Source organism: Orycteropus afer, unplaced genomic scaffold (genome assembly GCF_000298275.1).
Source record: "Orycteropus afer afer isolate SDZICR_OR568_19922 unplaced genomic scaffold, OryAfe1.0 scaffold00154, whole genome shotgun sequence".
In the NCBI taxonomy this organism is placed as follows: domain Eukaryota; kingdom Metazoa; phylum Chordata; class Mammalia; order Tubulidentata; family Orycteropodidae; genus Orycteropus; species Orycteropus afer.
Genome location: NW_006921741.1, coordinates 4,063,782 through 4,078,187, shown reverse-complemented (window position 1 = coordinate 4,078,187; position 14,406 = coordinate 4,063,782).

Sequence of the window (14,406 nt, the reverse complement as noted above, 5' to 3'; positions counted from 1 at the left end):
TGTGATTTATAATTACCTAGATTCATATGACAGACGGAACTGGGAATCAAATTAAGTGGCTGGCTTCTCTTAAGTTGCTAAAGAATCTCCTGCTTAAGACAAGATTGCCTTTTTCCTTCCTAAAAAAAGGTACAAACAATGACAGCCCAAAATAGCTATTTAGTCAGAACTGACGACACTTTCTGAATGCTTGTCATTAAGAGAGAAATAGAAAATCCTGCTTTTCTTCTTCCTTTCTCTCCCTTAAATACATTGGTTCCTCTTAACGCTGCCTCACTTCATAGCCCAGGAGAAATGCCCAGTGACTCTGGCAATGCCTTATCACTACTGCAGGTTCCAGAGGCGAGGTGGTTTATGCAAAACATATTAAAGAAAAACCTTAAAAGTCACTGCAGCTTTTTCTAGTGAGTTATGCTGATCTTCCCTGTTGCTGTAAGCTGATGGGGAGCATTGTGGCAGAGACATAGCTACTCTTTTTCCTCCTACTATTTTTGCTGCAGTGAGAACTGTTCATTTCTGCTTGCATTTTGCCAGATAGCTTTACAGTTCTAGCTGAGCATTAGGGCTTCCCAAGGCTAGAAATAAGAGTTTAGAATCCTAAATTGGACTTTGTCTTTTTGGCTCAGTAAAAATTGAGTTAATTTGCAGCATCCGGTGCCTGACAGGAATGACAAGTAGGATCTGACGATGATTTAGAATTAAGCCCCCCCCCCCACTTATGGATTCTTGGGGTCAGGAGCTTTTATTTTTCTTTTGCTCTCTCCCTTTCAGAGCCAGCTGAACATTGTACATCCAACAACAGTAGCTATGAATCTAAGGTTATGTTATCTCCTGGAATCCTCTGTTTTCATTCCAATCCAGTCCTCTGTTATTTATTGTCATTTACCAATAAAGCATAGTTTCGGAAAATTGAATGCGTTGTTTTATTAGAGAACCTAGCAACTTTAAATATCCCTAGAAAATAATGGATACTATAAGGCAGTGAAGTAAGAGAAGGTGGTACTTCTCAGCCATGTAACTGCATATCACCCCAGGGGAACACAGCTTACATTTTAGGGGACTTTGTGAGGCAGTGATCCTTTCGTCCTGGTCCTATTCCACACAGAGGAGCAGAATGTGATGTGTTTGCAGTGATTTGTAGTATTTGCCAAACAGGGTGCTGCATCAGAATAGCTTGGAAGATAGTGCAAAGCCCTTATTAAACCTCTAAGGGGAAAAGGACTTCCTCTTCATTTACAATCTACTCGATAGAATCTCATTGTAAAGTATCTAATAGGATAATACCAAGGCTCTCCAGAGATATAAGTAACTCATTGGTTAAATTTCAATTCTTCACCTTTCCCCCCTCCTTCCTGGGTGAGCTCATTCCCCCTCTCCCGTTTTTTTTTTTTTTTTTTTTTCAAACCCAGTGATTTAAAATGCTAGAAGGAAAAGCAACTGAGGTCTTAACTTTCAGATGCTGAATTCTCGGCTAATTGAAATTACTGGGCACAATGCTATATATAGCCAATGAAGAGATTTTGAGCTCTCACTCAGTGCCTTCAAGACATGTCGTTTTGTAGTCAGAGAAAACAGAGATCAATGCATTTTCAAACTGACAGAGGGAACGGATGCTCCTTAGTAGCACATGCCCAGGATCGTGTGTGTGGGGCTTGCACTGTGGTGAGAAGCTGAATACCGGTCCATATGCTCCTTATTTACTGCAATGTTCTTTGCATGTTACTGTGCACTCCGGACTAACGTGAAGGTAAGAGGAGGCGAGCTGGCAACTGGGCACAATGTACACGTTAAACCAGCTGCAGAAAATGTCTACCTTGTGTAGCTTCAGGACTTTTCGGATTGCTGGTTGAGCAGACAGATTATTACAGGTGGTTGCAAGGGCTTTGTTTTATTGTTGCCATGCAGCGTCTCTGGGGGAGCATGTTGGAATGCTGCTGTGAAGTGACCTTCAGGTTTAACTGTTTGTAATTCAGATTCACGCTCACACTTGGGGGATGGAGTGGGGGGAGGAAAAGATGAAAATTATTTAGGTAGGCCAGATTCAAGAAATCAGAGAAGGTAAAAAGCTGCAGATCATGCTTTAGATTAGAATTTAAAGTCTTTCTTTTCAAAAGTGCTGTGAGCGTGCTGCTTAATTGTTTAAGAGCCGGAGATTGAAATTAAATGGCTATAGTGACACTAGGATGAGATCTGGAGGAATACCTGATCATCCTGTGCATATTAACTAACAAATAGTTATCACTGGGAACTGGTGATATGGATCGTGTCAATCCTCAGCTCCGGGTGGGCTGGTTGCTTTGGCTGCGTGGTTGCCGCTGCCCCGGCGTTGTCACCCCACCACCATTCGCTGGCGATGGCTAATGAGCCTCTGAAGTTGAGCCTAAGTTTGAGAGATTTACCCGTTGTCAGGAATGAGGGCGTTATTATTGGAAAGGTTTTCTGACACTGTTCATTCAGCAGTGAGCCAGACAGACAGGCCAGCTGTGGAATTCCAGTTGCATAATTTAAGTGAATTGCATCCTCTGTTAATATTTTGAGATTGTATTTCTTTCTGAAAGAAGTCCAAAAGAAAAGTGATTGCTTCTGTAGAAAGAATGAAAAAAGAAAAAAGAAAAAAGGCTGTTAAGACTTAATATCTAAAATAAATCTTTAAAAACCAAGTCAATGCAAAGTGTCTCCCACTTTAGTTTTCCTGGGGGAGTGTTTTAATGTATCTGGGTACTAAAGTTTCCTTTCCTATGTTTATAAGTTTTATTAACAGAACTCCCTGCTGCTCACTCTTTTATAAGCCTTTTTGTTTTCTATTTGAATTTCAAACAGGTAGTATTTATATTGTGATGACCAATTCTTTTACAACTATAGCCTGGAAGCTTTCTGTGGATCACTTCCCAGAGTTCTACAGAATTAACTTTTTGAAAATTAACTTTAGCAGTCAATTTTCTTTCATGTATATGGGGGACAACATAGTAAACAACACGGAAAAGAGCTAATGAAAAAAGCATAGAGAACAGGCTCAGTTATCAGCTTGGATTTCTCCATTACTATCTCCTGTTGTAAATTATAGGTCTGAGATGCATTGTCTTGTAAACTCTGTGAATTATATATGTTGCCCCTCCTCATCTTCTTTAAAGGAGAAAAATCCTTTCTCTTTCTTTTTTCTTTTTAGAAAAAAATGGTTTCTTAAAAGAAAACTCCATAAATAATTTAGATGAAGTGAAAAAAACTGTTCTGATGTTTCACTGTTATATGTCAAAAGTGCAGGAAAACCAGAGTCCAGAGTTTCTTGCTCTGGGTTTTGGGAGATCCCTTTTGACTCTAACTACTATCATTTGTCTTTGTAGCTTTTGCTTAAATTTTTTCTCACTTGCATTCAATAGTGAAGGAATGAAAAGGCTTAACAACAATATCTTAATTCTTATGAATTTTGGAGAATGAAATTTTAGTACTTTGGCTAATCTGTACTGAGATATACAAACTTCTGATACGTGAATCAATAAAAATTTAAAGCATGTACAGTGCCATATGTGAGATTTTATATCCTTCCTTTTAGGGTTATTTTTTCCTTTGAGACGGCAAAGTTTGCAAAAGAGTTTGCAGTTCACTTGTGGTCTGATAGTTCAACAAGTTTGTGCAATAAAGTCTTATTTGACATTTTTATTTTTATATTTTTTAATGTTTCTTTTTTATTTTCATGGTAGCCAGAATTACTTACGTGGTCTGGTAAAGTCTCTTTTATGATGCGTAACTTCTCATGTTTATGATTATAATAAACATTATAGTAAGATTACCGTTTCAGTGACCTAAAGCTTTCCGAGTGGTTAAAATTCAAAAGATAAAAATATCTCTTGTGTATGAATACATATTTCTTTTTTTTCTGTACATAATAAACTACCAATGTCATAATGTTTTATTGAAGAAGGGTTGTTTTGTTAATTGGACCTTTATATTATAGTACAACTAAATGGGTTTTTTCAAAGTGGTATTTTTTTTTTAACTATATTTCATATATATATAATAATCAAGGCCATTTAAATGTGGACCACTAGAGAGTGTATATGTGTGTGTATGTGTGTATTTTCAGAGTATGACTCATGGATTATCATTTATTCATTCAACAATCAAACATTTTTTGAATGACAACTATAATTTATAATTTATTAAATGGCCCTTGCCTTCCAGAAGCTTCCAGTCTAGGAGAGGACACAGAAATATAAATAAATTAGTGCTTTGAAGTATTACAGGTGCTGTGATGGAAGTCTATGCAGGGTATTACAGGAGGAAAAAGAAAAACAAACAAACCAACCAGCCATCACACTTTACCAGGACTGGTCAAGAAGAAAGGTTTCTTTGTGAAGTCACGTATGACTTGAATCTGACAGTTAATGGAGTTTTCCCAAACAGTTTGAAAAGAGGAAGACATGCTGCGTAGGCAGAGTATCCAAGACATGGAGCTAAGAAGCAATGCATCTAAAGAGCTGCAAATAGAGTAGTTTGGAATGTGTGGACCATGGTGTCTTATAAGACTGAATGTTGTTGTTGTTGTTGTTGTTGTTGTTATGTGCCGTTGAGTCAGACCCACTCATAGCGACCCCTCCTTGGGTTTCCAAGGCAATGTCACTACTGAAGTATATTGCCCCATCTTCCTTCCAAGAAGTGGCTGGTGGGTTTGAACCGCCAGCCTTTTGGTTAGTAGTCAAGTGCCTCAGCCACTATGACTGAATAGTGAGCTAATAGTGTAAAATATAAAGACGTGGGAAGTAAAGCCAGTGCTGTGGGAATTGACAGAACAGTCATAACAAGAAGGAGACCCAAGATAGGGCTCAATTTTCTGGACCCCCAACTCATTGCTCTTTCCACTAAATCCTGCTGGCTACCCAACAGATTCAAGAATTCTGCTTTTTTATTTTTGAAATTCCTTGGATGAAAATATATGAACTTTCTGGAAAAACTGTGTAGCAGAGTGATGTAAAGCATTGACTTTGAGATTCTAAAAGGACTATTTATGTGTTGCATAGCTTGAAAAACTTTGTTAACCAATCTGAAGTTCAGCTTTTTTCATCTGTAAAATAGGATAATAACAGCAATAGCTCTTACTTATTATAAGAATTATGTGAGATAAGGGATATAAACACTCTGAAAAATATCCTTAGAATATAGTGAGGGCTCAATCAATTTAACTCATAATTGAACAAGTTGTTGTTGTTATGTGCTGTTGAGTTGTCTATAACTCATAGCGAACCCTCCCTGGGTTTCCAAGGCAGTATCACTACGGAAGTAGATTGCCCCATCTTCCTTCCGAGGAGTGGTAGCTATCAAATAGCAGTGAGGCTTTAGAGTTGCCATCACATAAGAGTCATTAGAAAGCTATGGGAATTGAACTCAATGGAAAACAACAACAACAACTATGATTAGTGAGAAACATATTCATGTGTAATGTTTGTATCCCCCTTCACAATTACTACCACACTTGGAAATGCCTTAGAATGAAAGCTTGGATTTCATTTTGCTTTGCTCACTGTGAAGAACAATGCCAAGTACATAGTAAGTGCTCAGTAAGTAAATATTTGTTAAATGAATGCATGAACTGAATCCCAGGTTTCTCTCTCTCTCTCTCTCTCTCTCTTTTTTAACTTTTATTGTGGTGAAAACATGCATAATAAGACATTTGCCAACAACTTCCATATTTACAGCTCAGGGATGCTGATTACATTTTTCATGTTGTGCCACCATTGTTTCTATCCTTTTCCAAAATATCCCACCACCTATTAGCATAAACTCAATACTCCCAAAATAAAAGCTTTCACTTTCCTCCTCCTTCTTACCCCAATAACCACTAATAATCTTTAAGATATATATATACACACACACACATGTTTAATCCTCAAACCAAGCCAAACTCACTGCCATCGAATTGATTCTGCTCATAGTGACCCCTCCTTGAGGTGGTGTCTCTACAGAATTAGATTGCCCAATCTTCCTTCCAAGGAGTGGCTGGTGGGTTTGGACCACTAGCCTTCTAGTTAGCAGTCAGATGCCTTAGGCACTATGCCACCAGAGCTATCTAGGAATTTTCCCTCTTTGTCCCCTCCCATCCTTGGTAACCAACAAAGAAAGTTTTCCTTCTATGTATATCCTTGACTTTTTACAATAATGAACTAATACAATATTTGTCCTTCTGTGATTGACCTATTTCACTCAGCATAATGTCCTCAAGTCCGTCCATGATATTCAGTATTTTGCAGAGTCTACATTACTTTTTACGGTTTCATAGTATTTCATTGTGTGTATATACCACAGTTAGTTTATCCATTCCTCAGTTGATGGGCACTTACGTTGTTTCCATCCCTTTGCTATTGTGAATAGGGCTGTGATGAACATGGTGTGCATATATCTGTCTGTGTCCTGCCTCTCACTTCTTTAGGATATATACCAGGTTCCTCTTTATTACCCATTTAGCTTCTTCCCAGATTACTTATCTATCTTAATACTGGTTAAATTATTTTAGGGTAAAACAAAAAAACCTAAAATTTGAAGTTATACATGCATGTGTTTGAGTACTGGATCTGGCAATCGCAAACTGCTTACACTCAGTCATGTATTCTTTTGGATTTGCACAGCCAGGTTGTAGAGCTAGGTTGGAGGGAATCAATAATTTAAACTAATTTATTGAATGCCTGAACACTCTCGAATGCAGACTTTCATCACACACATTTCCATCAGATTTATCCAGTGAAGTTGCTCTTCTCCAAGCACCTAACCCCTTCTGACACGCTAGAATTGTTTCCTTCAGTTGGAATCCCTTCTTTCCACACCTATGCTTGTCTAAATTATAACCTTTTTTTAAAAGAAAATAATACAGGTTGTCTTTCTTCCAAGAAGTAGACCCTAGCTACACTAACTCTAATGCTTTATTCTTCCTTTGATTTAGTGACTGCAATTTCTCTATCACTCATGGCAGTGAATCTTACATGCCTTATACCACCACTTGCTTTATTATCTTATATCACTAGGTAATTTATGTTTCAGTATTGGTCCCATCCTAACTAAACTTTAAACACCTTGAGGGCAGGAACTACATAGTATTTATTTATTTTTTTTTATAGTTTGTTTGTATTTTAGGAATTCAGAAATTTATTGATGAAGTGATCAAAGGGGAGACTTTTAGAAACTGTCTCCTTATGCTATCAACACCTATCCCTTGTTACATTTTATATTGCATCCTATATATTGATGCTTTTAATAAACACATTATTTATTTTAGGAAGGGCTTGAAATCATGAATCAGATTGTGTGGACAGTGTGTTTAACACCTATGGCTCATTCAAGTCTGTGGTTCCTCTCAGGATTCCAGATGAATAACTATTGTAACTTTCTAGATACTAAACTTGTGTATGTCTTGCCTGTATGGGCTTAACATTTCTTCCCTTGTCTTCTTTCTCCTAAATGATGGACAGTCAAAGCCTCAGGGTTTCTTCGTTCATTAAATATTTATGAGTACATTATTATGTGTCAAGGAGCTCTGGTGGTGTAGTGTTAAGGCATTTGGCTGTTAACCAAAAGATCAGTGGTTTGAACTCATCAGCTGCTCTGCAGAAGAAAGATGAGGCAATGTACTTCTGTAAAGATTTATAGCTCTGGAAACCCAATAGGGGTTGCTGTGAGTCAGAAGGGAGCTCTGGTGGTATAGTACCTAAGGCACTTGACTGCTAACCATAAGGCTGGCAGTTCAAACTCACCAGCCACTCCTTGGAAGGAAGATGGGGCAATCTACTTCCATAGTGATACTGCCTTGGGAACCCAAGGAGGGGTCGCTACGAGTCGGGTCCGTCTCGACGGCACATAACAACAACAACAACATGAGTCAGAACAAACTCGATGGCAGTGAGTTTACTTTTTGGCTTTGGTGTTATGTGTTCAGTCACTACATAGATGATATAGATACAGGATGGAGTGAAATAGGCAACAGTCCCAACACTTACAGAATTTATTTGCTAATGCAGGAGACAGGCAATAAACAAGACAGTTAAGTAAAACACATTATATTAGATAGTGGTGAGTACTAAGAAGGAGAACAAAACATGAAAGGAATATCAGAAGTATGTGTGGCAGGGAAGGGGTTGAGAATGTCATGTCAGATAAGGTGGTAAGTGAAGGTTTCACCAAGAAGTTGTCTTTTGAGTAAAGAACTAAAGGATGTGAGGGAGTTAGCTATGCAGGAAAAGGTAACACAAAGTGTAAAAGCCCTGAGATAGGAGTGTACCTGGCATGTTAAGGAGTATCTAAGAAGGCAATGTGGCCTAAAATAATAATGGCAAGAGAACATCAAAGTGTGCGGATCATATAGGGCTTTGAAGATTAGTCTTCTTTTAATGAAACAGGAAGCCACGAAGATTTTGAGTAGGGATTCATTTGACTTGACTCATGATTTAGTAGAATCACTCAAGCTACTGTGGTGAAAAGAGACCTTAGTCAGGCAAATGGTAAAAGTGGGGGCAAGGGGTAGTTGAGAGATGGTCATACCTTAGATCAGGCTGGTGTCTGTGAAACTGGCGAGAAGTGGTCTAATTTTGCATATAATTTAAATTTTGGATATCTGCTTTTTTTTTTTTTTTCTCCTGCTCTAATCCTTAATCCTCCTCAGCTGTGGGGTGTTGTTCATCAGCTCCTCTGTTTTTGATCCCTATTAATGTCTTGATACTGTGTTTACCATTGCAGTGTTACTGCACTACTGCACTTTGGCCCTTGGAACATTTTGAAGACTAGATTACACAAGATTTGAGTCATACATGTATATTCAAGGCTTTATTTTCTTTTTGGATGCAGCTCTTTTGATCCTCAGGGCACTCCAAACTTATTCTTAAATAAGTCTTCTTTAAGCTGCTTGCGGACAGGAACTGCATTTTATATAATTTTGTGTCCCCATTGCCTTGAACGGTATCTAGTCCATGGCAAATGATTAATAATGTTTGCTGATGAGTGAACGAATTAATGAATGTTAGCCACTTAGGATCTGGACATATTTTCAGAGTGCCTCTTTGAAATGGGACTGGTATCACCAAATAAAAACAGCTAAGTATACGACAAGGAGTTCTGCTTTCAACAAAATTCCTCTCTAATGTAAAATTAATATCTCTGCTATGATAATATTTCTCCAATACCAGAATCTCTAGGGAAGTAGCTGGGAATCTGGAAATGACTCTAGTTAATTTTCATTGTCACAAGATTGGGAAGCACAGTCTTATGGCCAATGTGTGGAATTAAAGCAATAGTAAGCAAGTTTATTGGGAAACTTCTATGTAGTAATATTTGCCTAAGTAACATGTATAGCAAAATTTTTCAAACATTTTTTACTTCAATCCATAGTAAGAAATATATTGCAACTTAGTACAAGTTTCACAAAATAATACTCAACTTTTTCAAAAGTTGTACATTTATATTTTCATATATATTTATTATATTATATTTTTACCTTAAAAATGGTTTTTCAATAATACTGTTCAAGATCTACTAAATGTAAGAATCAGAAAAACGGAATTATAATTCATAATACCCATATAAAATTGATTCCTTTTTAATGAGTGTCAAGCATTGCAGAGGGGTTATGACTCATAACTTGAAAAACACTATAACATGTCCCCTGATTTTGGGAATATACCATTTCACTTAACAATATTCAAATGGAAAGATAATGAATTATAACAAGTCTTCAACATCAACACTAAGCAGGAAATGTGTGAAAGTCCTGTACTGAGTACTGGTAGCTGACCAAAAACCAAAACTAAACTTGTTGCCATCAAGTATTCCAACTTTGACTGCTAACCAGAAGGCTGGCAGTTCAAACCTACTAGCTACTCCTCAGAAGGAAGGTTGGGCAATCTAATTCCATAGTGATACTGCCTCAGAAACCCAAGGAGGGGTTGCTATGAGTCAGATCTGACTCTATGGCAGTGAGTTTGGTTTTTTGGTTTGGTATAGGTCAGAGTGGAACTGCCCCATAGAGTTACCAAAGTTGTAATCTTTATGGAAACAGACTGCCACATCTTTCCCCAGTAGAGTGACTATTTGGTTTCAAACTGCTGACCTTTCAGTTAACAGCTGAGCATTTAACCACTGCATCACCTGGCCTCCTTAGCAGATCCATTTACTGATGGGCATATACATTTGTAAATTCTTGGTTCAGTGCTTACTTTTCTGGCCCTAGTACTTGAGACAGCCTATTGTTGTTATGTGCCCTCCAGTGGGACCCTCCTTGGGTTTCCAAGGTGGTATCACTATGGAAGTAGATTGCCCAACCTTCCTTCCCAGAGACAGCCTATCTCCCTATATATTTCAAGCATATCAAATACCAATAACTAACCTTTAATTAGGAGCTCTGGTAGCATAGTGCCTAAGGCACTTGACTGCTAACCAGAAGGCTGATGGTTCAAACCCACCAGCCAGTCTTCCGAAGGAAGGTTAGACAATCTACTTCCAGTGATACCGCTTCAAAAACCCAAGGAGGGGTCGCTATAACTGGGGTCTGACTCCACACCACATAACAACAACAACCTTCAATTGAGTATTTGTGATGTTTTAGGGACAGTTCAAAGCACTTCATTTAATATTCACAATTTCCCTGAGAAAAAGTTATATAATTAAGTTCATTTTACATGTGAAGGGACTGAACCATAAAGATCAAGTTTATTGTTCAGGCCTTATAGTAAATAATTGATAATAATGGGTAAATCAGGCATAGGCCCCGGTGCTTAGGACAGACCATTATTTGGAAGGACTTCTTTCTTCCTTTGACCCTTGTTCCAGTGCTGGTGCTCTGGCCATTGGGTGACTTTTCCGAAGGTTCTGCTTTGCACCCCTTTAATTTTGATTATTTTAGGGGACTGTCCTCTGGCTTATTAATAATTCTATCACATCCTAGTTTCCTCTGTTTTGGGTTTGTTATAGTTCCTTCAATTATTCATGGTCCAGAAGAATCCCTGTAGGCCTGGTAATTTATACCATTTTCTGACATTGGAGGTCCCTGTGTGGCACAGATGGTTAACTATCTGCTGCTAACCTAAAGTTTGGTAGTTTAAACCCACCCAGTGGTGACATGAGAGAAAGGCCTGGTGATCTTCTTCCATAAAGATTATAGCCAAGAAACCCCTCCATATTATACCCTATACAAAAACTAACTAAAGATTGATCAAAGCCCACATGTAACACCTAAAGCAATAAAGATCATCAAAGAAAAAACAGGAGCAAACTTAAATACACTAGCAAATAAATACACTAGCAAATATAACTAAATATGCATAAATAGCAGAAGACAAACTGGACGACTAAGATCTCCTAAAAATTAAATATTTGTGTGCATCAAAAGACTTCTCCAAAAGAATGAAAAGGGAACTTACAAACTGGGAAAATGTTTTTGAGATCAATATAAGGTACAAGGGACTAATTTGTAAAATTTATAGAAAACTTCAACACCTCAACAACAACAACAAAAAAGAAAAGCAGTCAGTTAAAAAATAGGCAGAAACATGAACAGACACTTCACCAAAGAAGACATTCAGGTGGCCAACAAACACATGGATTAATACTCACTATCGTTAGTGATTGTTGTTGTGTTGTTAGGTGCCATCGAGTCATCTCCAACTCATAGTGACCTTATGTACAGCAGAGTGAAACACTGCCTGGTCCTGTGCCAGCCCCATGATCCTTGCTGTATCTGAGTTCATCATTGCAGCCACTTTACCAGTCCATCTTGTTGAAGGTCTTCCCTTTTTTATTGACCCTCTACTCTACCAAGCATGATATCCTTCTCCAGGGAATGGTTCCTTTTTACATTATGACCAAAGTAGGTGAGATGAAGTCTGGCCATTCTTGCTTCCAAGGGACATTCCAGCTGTACTTCCTCCAGGACAGATTTGTTAGTCCTTTTAGCACTCCATGGTACTTTCAGCATTCCTCACCAACACCACAACTCAAAATCATCAACACTTCTTTGGCCTTCCTTATGCATTATCTAGCTCTTGCATGCATATGAGGCAATTGAAAATGCCATGGCTTGTGTCAGGCACACCTTAGTTCTCAAGGAGACATCTTTGCTTTTCTGCACCTGAGAGAGGTCTTTTGCAGCAGATTTCCCTAGTGCTATACATTGTCTGATATCTTAACTGCTGCTTGCATTGGTGTTGATTGTAGAACTCAGTAATATGAAGTCTTTGACAACTTTAATCTTTTCTCCATTTATCATGATGCTGTTTATTGATCCAGTTATGAGGATTTTGTTTTCTATATATTGAGGTGTAATCCATACTGCAGACTGTAGTCTTCAATCTTCATCAGTAAGTACTTCAAGTATCCTCACTTTCAGCAAGCAAAGTTGTATCGTCTGCATATCTCAGGTTGTTAATGATTCTTCCTCTAATCCTGATACCACGTTTTTCTTCATATAGTCCAGCTTCTCGGATTATTTGCTCAGCATATAGATTGACTAAGTGTGGAGAAAGGATACAACCCTGACACACTCCCTCCTTCATTTTAAACCATGTAGTGTCCCCTTGTTCTGTTCGAATGATAGCCTCCTGGTCTATACACAGGTTCCTCATGAGTACAGTTAAGTGTTCTGGAATTCTCATTCTTCTCAGTGTTATCCATAATTTGTTATGATCCACACAATTGAATGCTTTTGCATAGTCAACAAAACACAAGTAAACATCTTCTGGCATTCTTTGCTTTCAGCCAAGATCCATCTGACATCAGCAATGATATCCCTCATTCCAAATCCTCTTCTGAATCCAGCTTACATTTCTGGAATATTCTCTGTCAATGTACTGCTGCAACTGTTTTTGAATTATCTTCAGTAAGATTTTACTTGTGTGAAATGTTAATGATATTGTTTGATAATTTCCACATTTCATGGAATCACCTTTCTTTGGAATGGGTACAAATATGGATCTCTTCCAGTCAGTTGGCCAGGTAACTGTCTTTCAAATCTCTTGGCATAGCTAAGTGAGTGCCTCCAACGTAGCATCTGTTTGTTGAAACATATTAATGGGTATTCCATCAATTCTTGGAGCCTTGTTTTTTGCCACTTCCTTCAGTGCACCTTTGACTTCTTCCTTCAACACCATTGGTTCTTGATCATATGCCACATACTGAAATGGATGAACATCAACCAGTTCTTGTTGGCACAGTGTTTCTGTGTAATCCTTCCATATTCTTTTGATGTTTCCTGTATCATTCAATATTTTGCCCATAGAATCCTTCAATATTGCAACTTAAATTTTTTAATCAGTTCTTTCAGCTTGAGAAATGCTGGATGTGTTCTTCCCTTTTGGCTTTCCAACTCCATATCTTTGCACATTTCATTATAATAATTGATTTTGTCTTCTTGAGCTGCCCTTTGAAATCTTCTGTTCAACTCTTTTATCTTCTCATTTCTTCCATTTGCTTTAGCTACTCTTCATTCAAGGGCAAGTTTCAGAGTCTCCTCTGACATCCATTTTGTTTTTTTCTTTCTTTTTGTCTTTTTAATGACTTTTTGATTTCTTCATGAATGATGTTCTTGATGTCATCCCACAATTCTTTTGGTTTTGGGGCATTGGTGTTCAATGCATGAAATCTGTTCTTTAGATGGTCTCTAAATTCAGGAGGGATATAATCAAGGTCATGTTTTGGCTCTCATGGACTTGTTTTAATTGTGTTCAACTTCAAGTTGAACTTGCATCTGAGCAGTTGATGGTCTGTTCCACAGTCAGCTCCTGGCCTTGTTTTGGCTGAAGATACTGAACTTCTCCATCGCCTCCTGCCACAGATGTAATCAGTCTGATTCCTGTGTACTCCATCTGGCAAAGTCCATGTGTATAGTCACCATTTGTGTTGTTGAAAGAAGGTATTTGCATTGAATAAGTCATTGGTCTTGCAAAATTCTATCACATGATCTCCAGCATCATTTCTATTACTAAGTCCATATTTTCCAACTACTGGTGATTCTTCTTTGTTTCCAACTTTTGCATTCCATTTACTAGTGATAATCAGCACATCTTGAGTGCATGTTAGGTCAATTTCAGACTGAAGAAGTTGGTAAAAATTTTCAATTTCCTCATCTTTGGCTTTAATGGTAGGTGTGTAAATTTGAGTAATAGTAGTATTAGCTATTTCTTTGCTATTCATAAGGTTTTCCCTGGCCAATTCTTTGAAAAGTGGATGGCCTCTTCCTTCTTCCTAGTCTGTCTCAGTCTATAAGCTGGGCTGTAACCTGTGCACCAGGTGCATCTCCTTGAGGACTAAGGTGCTCCTGACACAAGCCATGATATTTCCAATCGCCTCGTATTCATGTGAGAGCTAGACAATGAATAAGGAAGACCGAAGAAGAGTTGATGCTTTTGAGTTGTGGTGCTGGCGAAGAATGCTGAAAGTACC